The following is a 23,109-nucleotide window of genomic DNA, read 5'->3' on the forward strand; positions in this document are numbered from 1 at the left end:
TTCCAAAAAAGAATGATTCCTTTTTAAATTTGAAAATTATTTAACTTATAGTCACACAAATATTTTGTCATGTTTAACACCACAAGTTTTAAAATAATTATAGTCACACAAATATTATAACGTATTTAGGTTCACAAGTTTTAAAAGTATTTTTTTTTAACTCTGTACCAATCAAATAGCTAGGATCACATAAAACGGAGGGAGTATCATATATAAATAGAAAATTAGAAATCATGATAAAGATACACGTTGCTTTATTTTGATAAGATATCGCATCATAGACCGGAGTTGAAAGAGAGATGCTCAAACTATTGAATTTTAAGGCTAAATGGTAGACAACTAAAGTAGTTATAGAGATACATATCTTAATCAATATACTAATAATGAAAAAGGTACACATTAGCTAAATTAATGGTAAACATGTAGGAAGAGGATTGGGAAAGTGAATTATTCTCCTTATCCAGATATCACTATCGGAAGTTTATCTAGACAATCAAATATTCCTAGTAGCATAACAATTATAAGCATTTGCTTTTCTGTCTTCTATTATGAAGTTTTCTTCAAGAAGTTCTCTTACTTACATTTTTATAATTGCACCCTCTAATGTGCAGAGTTTGTCTCAAATATGGATGTTCTAAACTTCATTCTTTAAGAAGTCTTCTTGAATAGCTCCATTTATTAGCTAATGAAGACTACTAACCAGAAAGATAAGTCAAATTACCTGTCATAACATATTATTCACCGGTAGTTTGAAAAACCTTTATAGTACTGGTGTATATAAATTATAATTTATATGTACATATTACTAATATTAATAAGTGACAAAAGGAAGAGTTTTGTCATCCTCACAGTAGTGGATCTTAATTTGTTAGAGTTCTACATTTATCCTTACAATTTTCAGTTAATTCCTTTTACGTCCTGTTAATCTTATCTTTCAAAATCTTGTCCTTGACTCAAGAAAAAGATATGTATTTAAGAAACAAAAAGAAAAGAAGAAGCTGGAAAGTCTGAAAGCATTAATTGTGATTGACAGAAAGCAAAAAAGCTACAACGTGATCTCAAAACTTGCCCACATACAAAGCCCAAAAAGCTCAAAGTTCCAAGTCAACAAAAATAGGAGATAAAAAGATCTCAACTTTCACAATGCAGATGGTTATGTGGAACAAAAGTACAATAATTTTCTATATTAGTTAAAAAAGTAGATCACCGCCCAACTCTTGATTAAGTGACAAATGTCTCCTCGCATCATTGCATAGACTGATTTTACACACAGTCAATGACAGATTTTGAAAAATAAAATTAACATGGAAGCTAAAAAGTCGGTGGTGTACTCTTCAAAAAGCCCCAGAACATCCTCTGTTTTTCATTCTATGTTTCTCTCTGCTTTGAGGCTTCCAGATTTTCTTATCTCAACCTGGTAAGTTTCTCTCCTCTATTACGTTTCTCTGTCGTTATGAATTTTTTGTGTTATGTAAACCCGCCAAAAGCATAATATGGAGGAACAAGATGAGAAATTTTTCAAATTCTTATTGCATGTCTCTCTTCGTGTGTGTTTGGAAGTAGAGAAAATAACAAGAAACTCATCAACAATAATACTTATTAACAATCCATTTTGCTTCTCTCTGTCAATAAGTTTATTTTGATTTCATCCGATAAGTCAGAAATACCGAAGAAAATTACAATATTTTTGGAAGTATTTAACTTTTAGAGAACTATTCTTTTGGAGGATCTTTTGAAACTTTAACCGTTTATCTTAGCTAAAACATTCGCACATATGATCAAATTACATTTACTCCATTGTGAAACTCATAATGACATGTTTAGTTATTCTTTCTATTTTTCTTAGTCCCTTGCCCTTTTCTTTGTGTTTTCTGATTCTTACCTTTCTAAAATTTTTTTAGTATTAGTTCACGGTTAAAAACATAAAGAACCTCAAATGAATAAGAATGTGCATTCCCATGGTTATACTAAATATAATTTAATTTATTTATGTGCTTATGTGTTATTTTGGAGCTTAGTACTCTCCTGCAAAAATATCTACTTTCGTCTTAATTTGCCTACTAAATGGGGTCTATTATACCACTGAAAGTTTGATGACAGTTTGAACGGCATCTGTCAAAGCGATACATTTTTACCGTGATGGATCGTGCAAAACAAAATAAAAAGTCTCTTTCCCAAACGAATAGGAATACCAAACGACGTGAAAAATACAAAAACATGACAGCAGATGAAAAGCAAGCTTTGTCATTACAACGTAAATTCAAATATCAGGAATCAAAAAGACGTAGACATCTTGAAAATGCAACCCCTCATAACCCAACTAGAATGGAACCCATTTCTGTATGTTCTATAAACTCTATAGAGCATCCATTTTACACCTACAAAAAAGGTGAGTGTGTACAATCTCACATTACTCGGCACAATATCGGCTAATATTTGGACATATTTAACAACTATCTTCGTGCCTATAGGTTCAACATCAGCTGCATCTAATAGATAACAAAATATAATATCTGAGCTAGCTATGTCTGGAGGTTTGTTTTGGTTCTCTGACCCTACCAAGACATCCTTCGTGGCCTGGTTTACTTTTTGTCTGATGTTACTTCAAATATACAGGTTGTAGGAGAACTATAGAGTTCCCTCTGAACATCTATCATCGACGATCAACTTATGTTCCACTTAAAAAAGTTTTCAGTTGTAAATTTTGTCGTGCAAAAAGATTTGAATATGAACCTCCTGGATTTTATTGTGACAACGGCACAGTCAAATTAACTTCTCACAAGATGCCAGTAAAATTACGGAATCTATATTTTGGAAATAGTAAAGAGTGCAAATACTTCTGAACGTATATAAGAACGTATAATAACCTCTTTGCATTTACATCGCTCGGTGCAAAGTATGATAAAGATCTAGCTAAAAGAAACCATGGTGTATAAACTTTTAAAGTTCAAGGACAAATGTATCATTTGGTGGATAATTTATATCCACGAGACGGAAAACCAAAAAACCTACAGCTGTACTTCTACGATAATAGTAATGAAATAACATACAGAATGGCTTGGTCCAATAAAGTCCATGAATCAATAGTGAAGGAATTGATGGATATTTTATCAATCAATCCATATTCTATCTTTCTACAATCTTTGGTAAACATTCCTAACCTTTAAGACTTGCATATTGATCTTAGAAGTGACTCAGGTTTGGACCAGCGAGTATATAATCTGCCTAACTTGACTGAGATTGCAGCAATATGGGTTGAAGGAAATGATGGTAGTGCTATTCGTGCACCGTATATTCAAATCTATACTCACAGCAATAGTGTATAAAGAGTAAATTATTACCATGGATGATATAATATTAGCTTTACAATACCTGTTATTTTTTCCGTATGGTCAAAGTGGGTGGCATTGTGGTATTAAGAAGATTTATAGGACAGAAAATATTTCTAGATATCCCAGAACTTTTGAAAATGAAGAGATACCAAATATAAGAAATGTTTGCTCTCTTGACGGATATCTTAAAGTGGAGGCTAAAATTCTATAGAAAGAAAAGCGAAAAAGGAAAACAGTGTATGTACGTGAATATTATTGTTACAAACTGCAAATGAGAGATGATGAAGGATGAAATTTTACATACTAGAAGAATATTTCAACAATATACGGTTGACGAATATATAAAACTTGAAACACAAAGATTGGATTTTATTTGGTTTAATCAGGATTTATTCAGAATAGATGTATTGCAGGGACTCATTGATATTTTGAGATTTGGTGAAAGAGATGCTTCAAATATCGAAAAAAAGAAATTTCTTTCAAATTCTTTTATTGGCGGGCCTAGAGATATGCGTCAACGGTATATGGATGCTATCGCATTAGTCCAGCGCTTTGGTAAGCCTGATTTATTTATAACCATGGCATATAATCCATCTTGGCTAGAAATAAAGGAACATTTAGAATCAATGGATGAAGCACAAAATAGACTTGATCTCATTAGACAAGTGTTAAGAGCAAAAATAGAAGAATTAAAAACGGATATCCTAAAATGAAATATTTTTGGAAAGGTTGCAGCTTTTATGTATACAGTAGAATTTCAAAAATGAGGTTTACCTCATGCTCATTTTCTTATAATACTAACTAATGAATACAAGTTGCTAACACCAGAAGATTATAATAATATTATTAGCGTTGAAATACCCAATGAAGATGTAGAACCAGATTTATACTCACTCGTTATTCGACACATGATGCATGGTCCTTGTGAAAATCTTAACCCTACAAATTCTTGTATGAAAATAGACGACGGTTGTAAGTTTAAATACCCAAAAAGCTTTGTTAATCACACTTCTAAAGGAGTTAATTTTTATCCAATTTACAAAAGGCGAAATACATGAGTAAAGGTTTTAATAAGAGAATAGTTTTTGGACAACTCTTGGATTGTTCCATACAACTCTTTTTTGCTTGGTAAATTTGATTGTCATATGAATGTTTAAGTATGCTCTGACATTAAGACCGTGAAGTACCTTTAACACTTGTAAAGGACATGACAAGATTGCATTTTATATGCATACCAGTGAGACAAATGTAGAAATAGATAAAATAAAGGAATATCAATTTGCTAGATGGGTGTCGCCACCGGAAGCTACATGGCGCTTGTTTGGTTTTTTTCCGAGTTTATGTTCTCTCCATATTTATCTTGAAGGACAACAATTTATTTCATTTAAAAGTAGTGTAGATATACGTACTATTGTAAATAATCCAATGAATAAACGAACTATGCTAACAGAATTCTTTTACATGAATAAAACAGACAAGGATGCTAAAAAACTAAAGTTGTTGTATCAGGAATTTCCTAAATATTTTGTATGGTCTGCTAAGGACCGAACTTGGACACCCCGATAAAAAGGATGTACTATTGGCCGTGTTGTGACATGTCATCCGACAGAAGGCGAGCGGTACTATCTCAGGTTATTATTAATGAATGTTAGAGGTCTAAAATCTTACAAAGATTTACGAAATGTCAATGCAGAACCATGTAATACCTTTAGAGAGTCTGTTGAAAAATGAGGAATGCTACAATGTGATAACAATTTGATTGAATACATGTCAGAAGCAACAAGTTATCAAATGCCACACAATTTAAGAAGATTGTTCACTACATTATTAGTATATTGTAATCCTATGAACCCAAGAGAATTGTGGGAACAATTTGAGAAATCAATGTCTAAATATCATAAGCTAATAGCCAACATTGGAAGAAATGAGATCTGGTTTCAAGTTTTGAGCCATATTAATGACATATTGCATTCTATGGGTGCTGACATAAATGAATACAAACTCGTTCAAGAAACAATCAAGCCTTCGATAATTGCAAAAGAAGCAAAGGAAGTTCATTTTGAGAGGACGATTACTGTCAGTGAACAAGACATATCATTTTACAAGAAGTTAAATAGAGACCAACTTAAAGTATATAATACAATTATTGAAAGAATATTCTCATGTAGAGCAGGAGCATTTTTTATTGATGGTCCAGGAGGAACAGAAAAAATATTCTTATATAGTGTTTTACTTGCAACTAAACGGTCTAAAGGATATATAGCATTATCACTGGCTACTTCAGGTGTAGCTGCTTCCATTCTTCCTGGTGGACGAACTACACATTCATGGTTCAAAATTCCAACAAATGTTAATGATAGTTTTAGTTGCAACATTAGCAAACAAAGCGCACTTGCATGCTTAATTATAGAAGCAAAATTAATTGTATGGGATGAAGTATCTATGAAAAATAAAAGAACAATTCAGGCTTTTGATTTTCTCTTGAAAGACCTCATGGATGCAAATACAATATTTGGTGGAAAAGTAGTGGTTTTTGGATATGACTTCAGACGAACGCTTCTCGTTGTTCGTAATGGAAAAAAAGAAGATTTTATTAATGAAAGTTTATTATACTCTGATATTTGGGAAGAATTTGAAAGATTGCCATTATCTGAAAATATGAGATCAAAGGCAGATCTTTCATTCTGTGATTATTTAATGAGAATTGGAAATGGACAAGAAAAAATAAAGTCTACAAATAAAATCGAGATACTAGATACTTTAACTATTCCATTTACCAATAAAAGAGAATCATTAGAAAAATTATTCACAGTGACGTACCCAGATATGCACACACTCTTTTCATTATTATCTTACTCAAGTTCTCACGTTATTCTGACAACGAAAAATAATTTCGTCAATGAAATGAACGATATGCTTATAGATCGATTTCAAGGGACACTAAAAACTTTTGTTGGTATTGATGAAACCAATGAACCTAATGATCAAGCACAATTTGAGGGCCTATTGCATACTTTTAATCCCGCTGGTTTGCCACCGTATAAATTATGTTTGAAAGAGAATTGCCCGATTATATTATTAAGAAATCTAAATCCATGTGAGGGCTTATGTAACGGTACACGATTGACTTACTGCGACTTTAAAACACATGTTATAAGTGCTAAAATTTCATCAAGTGATTTTAAAGATATGCATGTGCTTATACCAAGAATACCATTATTATCATCTCAGGATGAAAAATTTCCTATTCCATTTAAGAGGACCCTCTATACGGTTATGTTTTGCTATGACAATAAACAAAGCACAAGGTCAAATATTAGATTTTGTTGGAATATATTTGCGAGACCTGTTTTTTCGCATGATCAACTTTATGTTGCTTTTATCAAGAGCAAAGAGCTCAAATTGTGTGAAAATGCTAATTCGACCACCAATAGCTGCTAACCATGATGACCACTCTACATATAATATAGTTTATGATGAAATCATTCAAAAAGCTATTTTTGCAAAGTTAATATAGCGCGACCAAGTATTGCTTTGTTCTTTTCATGTATTATAGTTCTTTACATGTTTACTATTCAGCATACTAATCATATCTTCTTTTACTCTTTTCGTTCCTGGCAGTGACTGCTACAAAGTATGGAGTATAGACTTAATATTAGTGACATAACTCCACAAACTAGTGAGTGGACCTGTAAGGTTCAGGTTATTGAGAAAGCTAGAACAAGGCAGAGAAAGGATGGGCGAACAAGATTTCAAATTGCGATTGTCCAAGATGATACGGTAATCTAGCCGCTACAATGCTTAGTTGCTATTCCAATATTATATATATTCTCTATTAAAGAAGACAAAATTTGTCCTTTTACATGAAATGAAGAAAATAAAGTTAACTTGATATTGGAAAAATAGTTGTGATTTGGCACTTTATTTTGAGTTGTGCAATTGGATTTATACATACTAGAAAAATAAAATATATTCAGTTAAACATTGTGCACCGTTTAACTAATTACAATAACAATTGCAGGAAGAATAAGTTGTTGTTGCTTTGTATGGGGATGACATAGAAAAATATCAAAATAAGTTCACTCCCTTCTGCACATATCTGATATCAACTGCAAAAGTTAGAGCGTCCCTTCTGCACATATCTGATATCAACTGCAAAAGTTAGAGCGTCTTTACCGTATGGAATTCCTGTTAATAGATTTGAATGGGTTCTGGACAGATTTACAGTTGTTGAGCGAATTAAAGAAGACAACATGGACGATCCGCCATTACCAGCTCCAACGAGATTAAACATAGTATATTTGGCGAATCTGGACCAACAACCACAAAATGCTGAGTTTGGTAAGTAATATTTTGTGTAAACTGTAACAGGTAATACAACATCATTATATCATATTATTTTTGGTCTTATATATGTTATACCGCAAAATAATATTTGCAATACCCCTATAAACAGACATCCTCGCTATTGTTGTAAGTTGCGTTGTCATAAAGATCGCTGGCGTCCACGGTAATAAATGTCGACAAATCATTGTTATGGATAAAGAGTAAGTTTAAAACATTCTACTTATTTGAAAATTTTCAGTGAGTTTAGGCAATGCTAAAGCAATTTAGCCAATCGTATTGAATTTACTATTATACTTGATTCAATATATTCATGTGTTGAGCTTAAGTTGAGGTCTATTGTTGTGTGTGATTAGAAGGTCATTGAAAAGATTTGAAGTGGAATATATTAAGGGGTGTTGTTAATTATTTCTATCTAGAAGACTGGCAGATAATGCAACAGAAGCCCCCCTCCCAAATTAGTCTGCAAGAGAATGAGGGATCTGGGAGCCTTTCAACATTTTGGCATTGAGGTTGTTTTAGTCTCTGTAGTGAATTAGCCTACTGATCGACATATGATATCAAATAACCTATTCTCTCTGCCTCTCTTTGGTATTTTACTTTCTGCCCTATTGGGCTTCCTAAAAGATGCACATAAAATAAGAGTTGAGCTAATGTTTGCTGGTCACAGTAGCTGGTCCAGAATAGAAATAAGCACACTACATGATAATGAATAAGCCGGTTGGTATCAAAGTTTTTCGTGTATCTCATAACTGAATTTCAAATGCGACTCAGTTTCTTTTTACAAGATTTAAGATGATTTGAGATCAATTTTCTGCAAGTTTTTGCTTATTGGATTGCAGAATCATACTTAGTTAAGTAATTTCTTGTCCAATTTGACTTTACCCCTCTGTTTGAAGACCTGCATTGTTAACCCATTGGATCATTAATTTTCTACCTTTTCTGTTGGAATGACAAAGGGACCATGCATGACAATAACTTCTAATACCTTTATTGCTGGTAAATACCTTCATTCTCCACCAAAAGCTAGAGGAAAAACATATGTTTGGTAGTGATGCATCCGTTATTTAGAAATCCTAGATCCGCCACTGTCTATTATCTGTCGTCCAACAAAATCTGTTTTACAAGGATCTCACACATGGGAAAATAACTCAAGATGTCATGTTTTGTGGTATGACCAATTCTTCTGACCTAACATATTCAGTCCACTCTTATTCAATTTACGAAACTTCTCCTTCTTTCTTCAAACTCATACAGTTTAACGCATCTTCTTCTATTCCATTAATTTCAAAGGAGTCATTATTACTCAAAGATCCATATAACTAATGTTGATTCCACTTATAAAGGATCCCAATGCCCTTCATAACTAATGACATTGGTTAATTTTCTTTGTTTCCTATAGCATGTTTCAATAGTTCACTTAGGCATTTGGTATGATGGCACAGATGGAAATCGAAGACTCTTAAGTAGTTTTCTAAGTTCTTGGTTTGGCAATGTAGTCACATATAAGATATTGTGGATACTCTGTCAAAACAAATAAAACTTATCTATGAGTCAAACAAATTGATAATAGGTATATTGGAAAAAAGTACTGTAGGTGTAGAGTACAACTAAATAACATAAAGAAAAACATTTAGTTCTCAATAACACAACAGCTCTTTATGTGATTAAGTTTAAAACAAGCTATGGAAGTTGAGTGCAACTAAATAGTATGTACAAGTGGTGGAAAATTGTCAATTTCTTTTATTTAGTTTGTTATGATGACAAAGATTAAAACTTCAGTTTTGTTGGCTTTTACAGTAAAATGGCTACTTTGTTTCTTATTTTCTATTCCCATTAGTTGTTAGCAGGGAATTTATTGAGCATTTGGAGACAATTATCAGTGTTGTTGACAATAGATTTTGGTGATTATATGTTTGTGCTTTTAATGTGAAGATGCCAGTTAAGCACCTTTTTAGTTTGTTTTTCGTATAAAAGACAAGGGAAAGGTCTAGCTCATTGCTACTTATTTCTTTTCTCTCTATAGCCTTCACCATTGTATTTTCACTTTGTGGGAAGATTTTGCTGAAACTTATGGAAATGAGCTAGCGTCACAAGTTGACAAATATCCAGTAATCCTAGCAAAACGAATTGCACGGTCTTCTTATGCTAGTATGGACTAGATTTTAACTTTCTTTTATACATTAATGAATTTAGATTTTTTCGTACTCATAGATGTACAACACAGGAACATCGTTGACAACAAGATATAATTCTGCAATATTGGTAAACCCATTCTATCCACAGGCTGCAGAACTGATGAACTGGTATGAGATAAATATACGAAAGTACTACATCAATATAGTCATAGACAAAAAGATAATTATGTAAATCACCAAAAATGATATATATATATATATATATATATATATATGTGTGTGTGTGTGTGTGTGTGTGTGTGTGTGTGTGTGTGTGTGTCTATTTATAGGGTGAAAGATAATGAAGAAACGTTGAGCACATATACACAGAGTAGTTCTGCAGAGACAGCTTCATCGCCTCTTCTTGTATCACTACATGACGAGGCTGTACCTATTGCAAATATTTAGTCACAACCAGCGGTATGCATGTGACATATACTACTATATATTTTGGTTGAACATTATAACAACAGCTCAACTAATCATCAGCTCTCCTTTATGTTAAATAGATGCAATCTTTTCATGTGGAAGGTAAAATGTCGCTGCTAGATGATGAGCAACGGTTTTATGAGTTAATGTGTTCAAAATGCAAGCAATTTGTTAGAACTTCCATCATAAAAGTTGTCGACAGTGTGAATTGCGATCAACATGCAATGTTAACACTCAGGTACCATAATTTTGTTTGCTTTTCAAATTGAAAGTACTTTCTCATAGATTTTATAAATGCATAATAACATGCAATGATATTGTATAACAGGTGCCGAATTCAAGTTGAAATTGCAGATAGAAGTGGATCGACAATTGCAACAATATTAGGTGAATCTGCAGAAAATTAAGTGGATTATTCCTCATTTATATATCAAAATTTAGAAGACTCTCCAGTAATTCTTTGTTTTGCAGTAATTCTTTGTTTCGCGATAAGTAGAAGAAACAACACTAACTGATCTGAACAAATTGCGTGATTCCGTTTAGTTCTTATATAAACTCAATCTCTTAATTAAATTGCAAACTGATTCAATGTAAGCACATCTCTTTTACTTTCAATTTTCTCATTCTCTAAACACTACATATCAGAAAGACTCAACACACTAAATTTTGTCATGGCTAGATATTAATTCCTTTTCCCCTGATGCTTCATAGTAAGACATTTGGTGGAATAAAGAAGTTGTATATGCAACTATGGATTTGTTATAAAGATACCTATTATTCTTTGAAGTGATACAAAAGATTATAAATTAATAGGTTGTAGGAAGTACTATCGGATAGGTTGTTGCACTAAAGTTTCATTTTGTCGCTTCTTTGTATATACCACAAAATTTGAAAATCTCTATAATAAGAGACGTTGAATCTACTACAACAAATAGAACTATAGTCTATACAGGTACTGTGTTGGAAGTTATTGAGTCATTAGATTTATCTTTGTCACTAGTGTAACGACCCGACTTGTCGTTTTGTGAATTAGCATCTTGTTCAGCAATCTAAAGTCTCAAGCAGCTTTGTGATGTGTATTATAACATGCGTGTGTGGTCAAGTTTGATTTTCGGATAATTCGGGATCAAATTGGAAGAACAATTCTTATTTAAGAAGCTTAAAAGAAAGAATTGACCGGAGAGTTGACTTTTGAGAAAACGACCCCGGAATAGAGTTTTGATTATTCCAATAGTTTCGTATGGTGATTTCGGACATAGGCGTATGCCCGAAATTGGAGTTGGAAGTCCGTAGAACAATTCAGCGCATTTTGGCAAAATTAGAAAGTTGATGTGTGCTAATTATATTATTTTGTGTGTAGATGAGGACTATTAATATGATGGATATAAATTGGATATGATAATAAGTGTACGAGGCATATTATAAGTGATGTGTGGTCTAAGAAGAGCCCCAAGGCTAAGTCAAGTTGGAAATTATACGATGGGGTAAAGTTTCAAGTGAGTTCGCACAAGACCTAAATTCAAACGAGCATAACTCTCAAGATATGAAGAGTTATATGGTTATATCAAACGAAAGGTCTATGTGTCTAGATTCTAATGATTCAAACCGTTGGTCATTTGGAGATTCCTACAAGAAGTTATGACCGTTTTACTAAAGGGTGGCAGAACAGCTACGCGAGCCTTGTGTAGCCTACGCAGCATAGTAGTGTAGCCTACGCACCATTGAGTAGGCAAATCCAGCACCTTCCAACTGAAGGGGGTAGAATTCTACCCTGCGTAGCCTTTGTGCGTAGCCTACGCAGGAGGCTACGCAACTTCAAGGGGCATTTTAAAGGGGCTGAAACAAGGGGTTTAGAGAGAGAAAACATTAGTTCTTCAACTTGGAATTGATTTGTAGAGAGAAGGAGCAGCTTTTCCACCATGAATACACTTCAAGGTAAGCTGTTTTGGCACAAGGATGATTATATAACATCATTTAATGATAACACTAACATTTTTATGGATCAAATCCATAGGAAATGGGTTGAATCTTCAAGAACACCAAAAATAGAAAAAGTGAGATTCTTCCACCAAGAGGTAATCCCTTCACTTGAGCTTCATATATATGTCATATTGGAGTATAGGTAGCATGTTTATGAGTTTTATTTGAAGTTATAATGGGATATTGCATGAACCCTAAGGGCGGGTCTTGAGAATACCATTTTTGGGTAAAGATGGGTGATTTGGAGTATGATTCTTGGGTGTAAGAGTATTAATTATACATACACGTACCAATAAGGTTTGTGAAAAGATTATTGAGTTCAAATGGGTAAAGATTGGGTTGAAAATGGTAGAAATTTATTATGTTTTAATTTAATAAATTTTACATCCAAATTAGTAGTCATCGGATGCTTCATTTTAATTGAAATGTCATTTTCGTCACCCAAACGAGTTCAAAAATAAACTCATTTCTTTGATGATTTCTTACTTGGTTTAAAAAATTATAAACTTACTTTATTGAAAATAAATTGATCATGCGGATCTTATATACATTGATATTTTGGTACGTGAGTTGTCCGTGCAGTTATGAAAGAAATATGGGCATGAGGTGCCGGAGAAATATGATGATTTTATTATTGAGTTGTCTGTGCGGTTATGATATAAATATGGGCACGAGGTACCGTGAAAATATGAAAGTGGGCTAAGACCCATAATTTTTATAATTGTGAAATGAGGTATCATATAGTGACTTTTACTTGAAAGAAGTATATTCGAAAGATATTTATTCAAAAGAAGTATATTCGAAAGATATTTATCTTAAAGAATTATATGTGAAGGATTTATATTTTAAGGACTTGATTAATTGGTTGTACTTGTGTTCCTTATTTATTTGAGCAATAATTATGATGTTCTTGTTGTCTTGCTGTTTATATCACTAGTTGATTTTATTGTTATCATTGCTAGTCGTTTTCTAGTACTATTGTATACTGTTATATTGCATAGGTTATTTGACTAGTGAGTGGCTTGACTATACCTCGTCACTACTCCACCGAGGTTAGTCTTGATACTTACTGGGTACTGACCGTGGTATACTCATACTACACTTCTGCATATTTTTGTACAGAGCCAGGTATTGGAGATATCAGATTCAGACAGAGATTAGAGTATGATCGCAAGGATTCAAGGTAGGAGTGCTTGGTCATCGCAGTCTCTTGGAGTCTTCTATTTTATTGTACTGTTAATTTCTTATTCGAACAATATTGTATATTCGACCCTCGAGATAATTCTATATATTCAGTTAGAGTTGTGACTCAGTATTACCAGTCTTGGGAGATTGTTCGAATATTTCTGCTGTTAGTTTTGACACTTGTCTATAAAAAAAATGGCTTGAATTGTTATTATAATCGGCTTACCTAGTCTTAGAGACTAAGTGCCATCACGACGCCTGTGGTGGGATTTTGGGTCGTGACAAGTTGGTATCAGAGCTCTAGGTTCATAGGTTCTACGAGTCACGAACGAGTTTGGTAGAGCCTTGCAGATCGGTACGGAGACGTATGTACTTATCTTCGAGAGGCTACAGAGCTAGTAGGAAAAAGTTTCACTTCTTTCATTCCTTATCGTGCGGCATTTATTCAGCTTGAAGCATATATCTTATGTTCTTTTGCATCCACTCGTGTATGAAATTGTGCACTCGGTATCAACTATGCGCCAACGGTTCGTGATATTACAGAGGGGTTATAAGGGAGCCAGGGTTGCTCAACCATTGTTATAAAGTGTCGTCCAGATCGAGGATGCGGAAGTATTGAGACATCATTCAGTTGTGCACATGGTGGTATAGCAGGTTCTGACATCTGGTTGATAAGTATGATCTTAAGAAGGTTTAATTAATTGCTTAATCATCACAATCGTGGTAGGGTCACGAGGTGGATGTAGATCTGAAGATAGTTGGTGGTATTAGAGACTATGTAGTTCGTATGGGATTTACATTTAGTAAAAGGTACATACTAGCAGTCAACGCACTCGAGGAAGCAATTTTGACTGTCACGAGGATGACATGCGCCTAATAAATGGTTTGATGTGTCTTATGACTGGTGACGTACGAGCGGTAAAGGTTAGTATTGTGGATTATCGGACGTTGTCCTATGGCTTCGCGCCAAGTGAGAGGAGTCCACTATCAACGATCAGATTGCGGGGTCATGTGTTATATCAGTTTTGGCCTGAGATGTATATATGTGGTATTGAAAGGTTCTCCAAAACTTGTAAATGATTAAGAGCTGAGAATTGTATGGGATGATATTGGGACTTGCGGTATTCCCGCGTCCTTAATAATTCTACATTTCAGTATTAGCGGGGTCATGAAAATAATTTCAGAATACTCGAGGTGCTCCAGAAAATTCTTTTAATGCACCACCGGCACGGGGTTCCTATAATGGTTATTCCAGTTAGCTGGCACAGACTCAGTATGAGCAGACGAACCCGCAAAGGGGTTGTTATCAGTGTGGTGATACTAGACATATCATGAGAGATTGTCCCTGACTTGGGAGAGGCGGATTTCATTAGAATACTCAGGCTACAAGCTCTATTCCAGTTACTACCCCACATGCACAGTCAGTTAGGGGCGGAGGACAAGCAGGTAGAGGGTGCCCTAGAGGGGGAGGCCCGACCCATTGATATAATTGATATGGTATGGTAGAGGCCGCTACACCAGATGGTGTCATTACAGATATGATTTAATTCATAATAGAGGAGCACTGTTCTTATTTTGATTTAATTCCAATTATCGAGGTGAGACCTCCTATCATGCTCCATGTATGGTGAGTTAGTGATTTTGTACACCACTCACGTATTTATCCCTATTGGGAGATTTGATGATGTTAGCCCGTATCTATCATTTTTATTTTTGTTCACTATTGAGGGCTATAAGTCTAAAAATGACTTTCTATTAATCACTACAGTGGGTTTTGATGTGATTTCGGAATAATTGAGTTCAATTTTATGAATTACATGCCCTATTGGTATGGGAGTCATTATGTGTTGTGAAAATTATTTACGAAATTTATTAAAAAGAAGAAAGAAAGGAAATGGAAAAATTTCAGTTGGCACAATGTGCAAAATACTTGTGATTCAGAGTTGAGTACGAGATCCTCACACTTTTATATGATGTGAAATATTTAAACTGGGATACAAGCCGCGGTGAAAGTTATATAAGGACGAGGTCCTAGTGGTGAAATATTTATGAGTTTAAATTCTCCCTTTGTAAAATTAAATTTGAACTATAGTACTAATAGGGAGTCATGCCTGTTAGACTTAATTGATAATTCTTTTACGTGATTCTGTGCATATTTAGCCATAATTGTGTCGTAAATATGAAAGTTTTAGCCCCATGATATGAGTGCCCGGGTGGCATTAAATGTGACTCATTAATTCGGGTAAATTGCTGTCAGTATTGCGAAAATTTGAAACGAGGGTTTGGGATTTGAATGTCGATTCGAAGTCGGATTTGAATGAAACTAGTATGATTAGACTCATGGTTGAATGGGTTTTCGGATTTTGTAACATTTGTCGGGTTCCGAGACGTGGGCCCCACCGGCGATTTTTGGGTGAAATTTCGAATGTTGATGGAAAAATTTTATTTTCTTATGGAATTAATTCCTATCATTTTTATTGACTGAAACGAATTATTTGTGGTTAGATTCGAGGCGTTTGGAGGCCAATTCACGAGGCAAAGGCATACCGGAGTAAAGAATTACACTATTTGAGGTAAGTAACACTTCTAAACTTGGTTCTGAGGGTATGAATCCCCGAATTTGGTATGATATGAATTGTTGAAGGTGACACACACGATAGGTGACGAACATGTAGATGTGAACCACTGAAATTGTGTCTTGAATAAATCCCGTGAAGTTGTAAAATCAAAGAATCATGTTATTATCTGAATATGTGGCACGTGTCAGAGTAATTGAGCTAAGGCTTGTAATAAAGATCGTGTTTAGGCTACGTGCCTATATTTTAGGACCCATGGGATCATGTTGATGTTGAATTAATTGTTCAAAATTATACATTTCACACTCAGTAACAATTGTCCATTGTGAGGATATTTATGGGATTGAGCTGCGCAACGCAGCAGGCCATAATGGCTTTATACATTATTATTGTTTTGGATCGGGGCTGCCCGCCTGTAGCAGGCCTTATAGGCTTTACTATTTTATGGATCGGGGTTGCCCGCCTGCAGCAGATATTATAGGCTTTGTTATTATACAGATCGGGACTGCCTGCCTACAATAGGCCATATTGGCTTTGTATTACGCTTGGGCTGAAGGAGCCCCTCCGGAGTCTGTACATACCCCTAGTGAGCGTAGATGATCATCGATTTTTGGGATGGATTTTCCCAGGGCATGGACTTGCCTTACTTACTACTTATATATATATATTTGGGATGGATTTTCCCAGGGCATGAACTTGCCTTACTTACTGTATATATATATATATATATATATATATATATATATATATATATTTGGGATGAATTTTCCCAGGGCATGGACTTGTCTTACTTATTTGTATTGTAATGAGTTATCTCGACATGGATCTTGTCAGTATCATTTATATTTAGGTATAAATTATCCCAGGGCTGGATTGGCCTTATACGGCACTGGGTGACTGACTGTCAGTCGATGTGCATATATATATATATATATATATATATATATATATATGTACGGGTTGGAACACTCCTAGGTTGGATTGGCCATAAACAGTACCGAGTGACCGGATAATTTGTGACCAGTATTTACATGATGTCTTTCTACTGAGATGTCATATGCCTCATATCATGCAGTAATTGTACTGAGTTTAAATGTTGAACTTGAAAGCATGCCTACATTTCTGTACCATTATGTTTTTTACTGGACTGTACCTGCAGAGCTCATCATTTCTTTCAGCCCAGAGGTTAGTCTTGTTACTTATTTAGTTAGTTGTACTCATACCACACTCTGCACCTCGTATGCAGATCCAGGTGCTCACGGATACGACGACTACTACAATTCAGAGTTATTTCTATTGGAGAGTATAAAGGTAGCTGCTTGACGACCGCAGACTTGATTCCCTTCCTGTTTAGTTATTGTATTGTTCTATACTTCAGGTAGTGATGTTTATCAGTCAAGCTTTGTATTCATTTAGATGCTCATGTACTCAGTGACATCGGGTTTTGGGAGTGTTATATTTGTATTTGTGAGATTTCTTCCGCTGAATTTAATTATTTTGTTTTCAAATTTAAAAGATATGGTGGTTTATTAAGATTTTGGGCTTGCCTAGTGTTGAGATAGGCGCCATCCCGACTGGTGATTTTTTGGGTCGTGACAAGTTGGTATCAGAGCTCTAGGTAACATAGGTCTCACGAGTCATGAGCAGGTTTAGTAGAGTCTTGCGGATCGGTACGGAGACGTTTGTACTTATCTTCGAGAGGCTGTCGAAACCTTAAGAAAATTTCACTTTTTTGTATTCTATCGTGCAGAATTGATTCAGTTTGAAACATAACTCTTTGAATTCCTTCCACGTATTTCATATACGTATATGAGCACTCGGTATCAGCTATGCATTGCCGGCTTATGATTCTATGAAGGAGGTTCAAGATGTGTATTCTGTGTTTTGGTAATGGGCCAGTCTGGAGGACTTGAGGCCAGATTTAGACCGCAGCTTAGGCTCGGTAGTTTTAGTTGTAATTTGTACATTTGGACTCGTATGTCCGGTAGTGTCCTTACGAGTGGAATTTGTGGCTCGATGAGCGGTGGATTGGCTTTGTGATGAGCATGATGTAACTGCGGGATGTGTTAAGACGATTTGAATGTGACGGGAAGTGTTTACTTGAAATGTAAAGGAAGGCCATTGGGTGCTTTATTTTCGTTTGATGTGATGTACAATCTCGAGTGTGAATATTTTGAAAGATCTTTCACGTTGTTAAATTTTGGGGCAAATTAAATTCTCGTGTCTGGTTAATGAGTTTGGACTCAGAAAGATTTAGTGATTTCATAGTAATTATGGCTGCGAAAGGCTCTAACAAGATGCCAATTTGAGACTAAGTAGGTAGGTTATCTCCTGCGCAGTAATCTATATAGGTGTGTTCTTTATGATGTGAATAGAGAGTTTCTTTTCTACCAACGGGGTGTATGTGTTGAGATTTGAATTGAATCGGGTTGAGAAAATTTGACTTGATTGTCACGAGAATAAATGCTAACTTAGAGGATGATTGAGGTATTTTATGGTTGGTGTGTCTTGAGCTTGAGAAATTTTTTTGTTGAACTGACTGCGGTATTAAGACAGTAATAAAGTATGGGTATTGTGAGTTATCAAGTATTTTAATCTATGGCTTTGAGCCAAGTGGGGGAGCCTGCTATTGACAATTCAATTCATGGTTAGATGTCAAATTTTTTGTTTTGGACTGAAGTATACTTGGGAATCAGTGATGACTTGCAGAGGTGGAGTTCGAGAATGACTCGAGTAAGAAAATTTCTGGATACGAGTTATATTGCGCTTTATAAGTATATGAAAATTGTGGGATGAGTGAGTTGTTATTTGTGAATGATGTAGTGTGCACGGAATATGAATTTGATAGGTTGTATTAAAGTAGAGTTACTTCTTTGAGTGTTGTGCTAATGGGGCACGTGTCTTTTGGCCCATTTGGGCGGTGTAATGTGGATTTGAACAAAGGGGGTGACTCTCGAGAAACTTCTAACGGATTCGAGATTAATATGTAACAATTGAGATTTTTTGGCGGATTTGTTTATGGCTAAAATCTGAGATTTAAGTTGGATGGTGTCGAGACTTGTGGAATTTTTGTATATCATTATGGATTTTATATTTTAGTATCAGGAAGGTGAATGAAATGGCCTTAGACTCAAATAAGGTATTTTCAGAGTGGGTGTTTCAGTTGTGATATTTATAGGGGTAATTATGATGTGGTGAGACTCTACAGATGTTTGGTAGCAATATTCTTGGGTTTTGGTAACCTACGTGGTTTGGTCAACTTAGAGGAATTTAGTTCTAATAGCTTGGTTATATGCAGATGGATTTTAAAGTGTTCTTGATAGTTTCCACCATGGTTTGAACCGGATATTTTCTACGGGTATGGTAACGTGTTGTATATTGTGATTTCCTCCTAGAAGGAAGCAATATAAAGGTTTCTAACTAACCGGATATGTAATTTTCTGGTGACCCAGAATTGATAATGAGATTCTTGTGCTTTTCACATGATGGCAAGATAGATTTTATGTGTTGTGCGGAAGTTAGATTTACATGTACAAGATGGCAGTTCAGTCTTGAAGGAAGGTAGCGAAGTTTGGGCAGAATGGCCATGAATTCTTAGAAAACATGGGCGGTTCCAAATGACTAGATAAATACTACTACTACTTGGTATTGTATGAGAAGGGTGTGTATTCCAGAAGGCGCATTGTATTGACTCACGGATGTTTAATTAGTATTGCGGTACTCACATGGTTGATAGACTGTTGATATTCAAATTATTGCTATGTGGCACGGAAGAATTATGAAAGTATTCCTCATGGGATTATCGTGAATGGAAGGTGTGTTAGTCATTTTAGTGCTAGAGTTGGGATCAGTTACGGTGATTCATGTGTTCAATGAATTTGGAGACCGGGAGTTCTCAGAAGTATATTGTTTAGGGTTGCGGCCTATTTAAGGTAACTATTTTATTTAAAACTCGGTGGAGGCACTAGTTGCGTTAATTATTTGTGATAGCTACACGCTATAAATGTGCATATATGTGAGGTTTGAACCAATGTGCAGGCATTGGGGTAGGTATTTATACTCGAAAGAATGCTTAGGCTATTATATGCCTAAAGTTGACTGTTAAGCATAAAGTTATAACGTTTCCTGTATTCGTACCTTTGTTGAGAACTATCTGGGCTATACTTGAGGTTACAAAGAAGATGATTCCCTAAATAAATGGGGCAGTTACTAATTCTACGTTAAAAAAAAATTTTCGATTGGAAGTGTGATAGCAAACTTTGCACATGCTTACACTATGGCGTGCTATTTATACCAGTTCAGGAGCATGTGAATCTTATTTCATTTATCATATATATGTGTATTTATTCGATTGCTCCTCTATGATATGCTTGGACTGGAGGCATGTGACCATGCCAGGCGGATTATGTTATTGGCACGTGAGTTGTCCGTGCGGATCCATATACTGATATTATTGGCACAAGAGTTGCCCGTGCGGGTCCAGATATTGATACTATAGCACGTGAGTTGTCCGTGCGAGTGATGTTAATGTGAGCTCTAGAAGAGCCGATTACTGTTATTAAAATTGTATGTCTTGGTTCTACTATATATAACGAGCTTATAGCTTTGCAGTTGTGGTGGTGATTGTTGAACTCACAATACGGTTCTCTTCTTTGAGACATTTTCCATATTTGGGTACAAAGATTGCACAGTTGTGGCCTGAGTTATATTGATGTAGCGTGTCTGTGGGATAGTTGTGTTTAATAATATAAGGTCATCGGACCTAGAATGGGTACTATCATACTTGATTATGGTTATGGCTGGATACAACTTGTTCGGACTCATACGGTGTAGATATGAGATTTAGATCTTGGAAAGAATTCTAGGTGTTAGAAATTGGGCTCCAAGTTTTTGGGCTAAGGTTAAACTAAGGATTTTCAGTTGTATTGTGTTGTCAGGCCTGTGTGGAATAGGGTAACGTAGGATCACCCCCGGGTACGTGCGTGGTAAGATGGAATAGTGATGTGGTGGCTTGGAAACAACACCTGGCACGTTGGAGGACGAACGTATGTTTAAGTGGGGGAGAATGTAACGACCCGGCCGGTCGTTTTGATTATTATAATCTCGTTCCCCCATTTACTGCTCAATTTATGCTTTACAGTTATTTTATGACTTACCGGGTTAGTTGGTTCGGGTCCGAAAGGAATTCGGAGTGAAATGAGACACTTAGTCTCATAATTTGGAAACTTAAGTTAGAAAAGTCGACTGGATGGGGACTTATGTGTAAACGACCTCGGATTCAAATTTTGATAATTCCCATAGCTCCGTATGGTGATGTTGGACTTAGGAGCGTGTCCGAAAAATTATTTGGAGGTCCGTAGTAGAATTAGGTTTGAATTGGTGAAAGTAGAAAATTCGGCGATTTCGGTCGGCAGTGAAAAATTTGATATCGGGGTCGGAATGGAATTTAGGAAGTTGAAGTAGGTTCGTAGTCTCATTTGTGATGTGTGTGCAAAATTTGAGGTCATTTGGATGTAGTATGGTTGGTTTCGGCATCGGTTGTCGAATTTGTAAGTTTAGAAGTTCTTAGACTTGAATCCGAGGGTAATTTGGTATTTTGATGTTGTTTTGAGTGATTCGAAGGTTCGACTAAGTTCGTATGATATTTTAGGATTGGTTGGTATGTTTGGTTGAGGTCCCGGGGGCCTCGAGTATGTTTCGGGGTGAGTTTTGAGCGAGTCCGGGTATTTCCAGAACTCAGGTATGGTTCTGGTGCTTTGAATTTCGCGGACCTCAGCAGAATTTTGCGGCCGCCCTTGGAATTTCGCGGACCGCATAATTCTATCGCGGCTGCACTCCAGGGAGTTCTACAGATTCGCCGGTCCGACCTCGGAAGCCTATATCTTTTGATCTACAAGGAATTTTGAGATGATTCAAAAATGAAAGTTGGTATCCCTTCGTGTCTAGTTTCCAGAAAGGTAAAGAAGTCATCATTTGGACATCTGTAGAGAAAGTTATGGCCAAAATACTAAAGTATGGCAGTGCAGCCGCCAAAAATTTCGCGGATCGCACAATATTTTCGCGACCGCGGGACCTGGGAGGCACGGCCGCGCTTGGAATTTCGCGGACCGCGAAGTGGGAGTTCAGAGGGTGCACTATATAAACGGGGTTTAGGGTATTATTTAACATTTTGGACCTAGGGAGCTCGGTTTGTGGCAATTTTTTGTGGATTTTCAAGAAATTCATCGGGGTAAGTGATTCTAACTCGAATTTGGTTAATATACATAATTATATTAATGATTTCATCATCTGATTAGTACTTTGAGGTGGAAATTTAGGTAAAATTATAGAAATTCATAAAATAATTTTTTGGGATTTGAATGTCGATTCGAAGTCGGATTTGAGTGAAACTAGTATGGTTAGACTCGTGGTTGAATGGGCTTTCGGATTTTATAACTTTTGTTGGGTTCCGAGACGTGGGCCCCACGGACGATTTTTGGGTGAAATTTCGGATATTGATGGAAAAATTTTATTTTCTTATGGAATTAATTCCTATCATTTTTATTGACTGAAACGAATTATTTGTAGCTAGATTCGAGGCGTTTGGAGGCCAATTCACGAGGCAAAGGCATACCGGAGTAAAGAATTACACGATTTGAGGTAAGTAACACTTCTAAACTTGGTTCTGAGGGTATGAATCTCCGAATTTGTTATGATATCAATTGTTGAAGGTGACACACACGATAGGTGACGAACATGTAGACGTGCACTATAGAAATTGTATCTTGAATAAATCCCGTGAAGTTGTAAAATCAAAGAATCATGTTATTATCTGAACATGTGGCACGTGTTAGAGGAATTGAGCTGAGGCTTGTAATAAAGATCGTGTTTAGGCTACGTGCTGATATTTTAGGACCCATGGGGTCGTGTTGTTGTTGAATTAATTGTTCAAAAATATATATTTCACACTCAGTAATAATAGTCCATTGTGAGGATATTTATGGGGTTGAGCTGCGCAACGCAGCAGGCCATAATGGCTTTATACATTATTATTATTTTGGATCGGGGCTGCCCGCCTGCAGCAGGCCTTATAGGCTTTACTATTTT

At 35.5% G+C, this 23,109-nt stretch overlaps 1 long non-coding RNA gene across 5 annotated transcripts; it reads left to right on the forward strand.

Annotated features, from left to right (window-relative positions):
* The first annotated feature begins 808 nt into the window (after positions 1 to 808).
* Positions 809 to 11,079, forward strand: LOC104104343 (uncharacterized). 5 transcript variants are annotated; one of them, XR_004509106.1, is made up of 7 exons: positions 809 to 1,417; positions 3,746 to 3,887; positions 6,954 to 7,112; positions 7,354 to 9,982; positions 10,144 to 10,273; positions 10,363 to 10,520; positions 10,611 to 11,079. It is a non-coding gene; the product is annotated as an uncharacterized lncRNA (long non-coding RNA). The 5 variants fall into 5 exon arrangements; XR_004509107.1 differs by lacking the exon at positions 3,746 to 3,887 and having other exon boundaries at positions 7,354 to 9,827; positions 9,904 to 9,982; XR_011409829.1 differs by lacking the exon at positions 3,746 to 3,887 and having other exon boundaries at positions 7,354 to 7,673; positions 7,789 to 9,982.
* The last annotated feature ends 12,030 nt before the right edge of the window (positions 11,080 to 23,109 follow it).

The sequence above is a fragment of the Nicotiana tomentosiformis genome, chromosome 7 (genome assembly GCF_000390325.3).
Source record: "Nicotiana tomentosiformis chromosome 7, ASM39032v3, whole genome shotgun sequence".
NCBI classification, from domain to species: domain Eukaryota; kingdom Viridiplantae; phylum Streptophyta; class Magnoliopsida; order Solanales; family Solanaceae; genus Nicotiana; species Nicotiana tomentosiformis.